This window comes from Megascapheus bottae, chromosome 2, assembly GCF_031878675.1.
Source record: "Megascapheus bottae isolate mThoBot1 chromosome 2, mThoBot2.hap1, whole genome shotgun sequence".
In the NCBI taxonomy this organism is placed as follows: domain Eukaryota; kingdom Metazoa; phylum Chordata; class Mammalia; order Rodentia; family Geomyidae; genus Megascapheus; species Megascapheus bottae.
The window spans coordinates 61,221,589-61,223,904 of record NC_143510.1 but is presented as its reverse complement, the minus strand read 5'-3'; positions in this window follow the sequence as shown (position 1 = coordinate 61,223,904).

Sequence of the window (2,316 nt, the reverse complement as noted above, 5' to 3'; positions counted from 1 at the left end):
CTTGGGTTGATAGCTTCTGAGTTGATGAAACTACATTCCCAGGACAAAACCTAAGTGACTCTTAAAAACAACAACAACAAAAAAAAAACAAACTTTTTTTTAGATCTCTGAAAACAAGGAAGGAGAATAAGAAGAAAAAAGACAAGAAGAGAATAAAAGATCATCACTACCCTTGCACATACAGTATTTTTAAGCTTAATTATACATTTGGCACACGTCTATATTCTCTTGCCTGGAGGCAGTCATGATTGTATCAAATACTTCCAGCTAAGATGTTAAAAAAGCAAGAGGCTAGTCAGAGAACTGGCTACAAAACACCAAATAGAAGAGATGAATCTACAGGGAGTGGTGGCTCACAACTATAATCCTAGCTGCTAAGGGGGCTAAGATCTGAGGATCGAGGTCCAAAGACAGCCTGGGCAAAAAAAGACCCAAGACTCTTATCTCTGATTAACTTCTAGACAACCAGAAGTGGGGCTTGGCTCAAGGGTAGGGTGGTAGCCTTGAGCTGAAGAGCTCAGGGACAGGGCCCTGAGTTCAAGCCCCATGACCCAGGAAAAAGAAGAAGGAGGAGGAGGAGGGGCTGAATCTGATCTAAGAACATCGTAAGCACACAAGGAAATTGCACCATCAAATCCCTTTGTACAGTTAAAATACTACATTAAAAATTTTTTTTTTTCACACCAGTAGTGGGGATAGAATTCAGGCCTCATGCTCTTGCTTAAGCTTTTCCAAACAAGGCTGGTGTTCTATCACATAAGCAATAGTTCCACTTCCAGTTTTTTGCTGGTTAATTGGAGATGAGCATCTCATGGATTTTTCTTCCAGGCTCACTTTGAACTGTGATCCTCAGATCTCGGCTCCTGAGTAGCAAGGATTATAGTTATAAGTCTACCAATGCCTAACTCAAAATAAAATTTTAAGGAAAGTAGCTTTGGGCATGTCAAGAACCTTCCTTCTGCCTCAGCTTTGTTGAGGTGACCTGGGGCCTGTTTGGCTCTTTCCTTTATACATACCACTTTAAGCAATCTCTGGGTGTCCCAATCTCTGGGTCCAACAGAACCAGTGCAAGGTGAAGCCTGTCTCCTGGTAGGCATGGGGGTGGCCAGGATGTGCAGAGCTATTAAATCTCCAGTCATTTTGGAGGGAGGGACTGTTGTTCTTTACCCAGCAAGAACCTTCATTATCCAAGTGAATGGGGCCCTCCTGGGTGGTTCCCTAAAATCTCCATGAGTCATGCCATTAAAAAAGAAGCAACAGATACTGAAATCTGTCATACCGCACATTTGCAGAATCACCTGCACAGTTTTCCATTTGCTTCCAGATTCCTGAACTTAAGTTTCATTCTACTGAAATCTGAGCTGGTGATAAAAGGAGCAAAGTGGAATGGATTATGGGCCCGTTGGTTCATAAAGGAACTTTCTTGTCTCACCCTAGGAGCAAGGAGCAGTGCTGAGATGTTGCTCTCATCTCACAAAGCAGCTGTGCTGACATTTCAAGCAGCTGAGTTTCATGTCAGAGCTGATGTTTAATGCTGATCATTTCTCCAACTAAATTAAATACCACAGGCTTGCTCCTAAGCATTAGTGATGAGCAGGGTGCGTGTTTGGGGGAAGGGAGGAGAGAGAAAATGGCCAGCCTCTCAGCCCATAGAGGAAAAAGTTTTGCTTTTTATAAAATAAAATAAACTGTGTAAAAGGAGGAAAAGGAAATCAAATTTAAAACTACAAATTAGTTCTTATGCACCTATCTCTCAGACTGAACATATCATAGTACTGGCTTTGTTTAATGATGTTTGGGAAGTTAAAAGTCTGCCACATTATACTCATTGATGCTGTGGTTAAGAAATGAATTAGAACTCTGGCATTTAAGAAATGAATGTGGCATGGCTATACCATAAAGGAAGTTTTCTGTCAGTATTTCCTTGGGGCCCAGGCAGGCCCCCATATTTCAGTAACCAGGAACAACTAAAATAAAATCCAAATGATGTGGAAACCAAAACCCTGTGCAAAATTATCTTCTTTTACTTTGGAAGCTGTGCATGTTCAAAGCAAAACTAGATTTTTTTTTTTTTCAAGAGGGCTTGAACTCAGGGCTTTGCAGTCACTCAGTTTGTTTACTCATGGATAACACCCTACTTACTTCATTCACACCTCCAGCCCAACTTTTTGTTTATCAATTGGAGATGGAGTCTGGAAGACTTTTTTGCTTTGGCTGGCTTCAAATCACAGTCCACCAGATCTCAGCCTCCTGAATATCGAGGATTACAGAAGCGAGCCACAGACGCAGAGTCATAAATTTTAAACATTTTTTTTA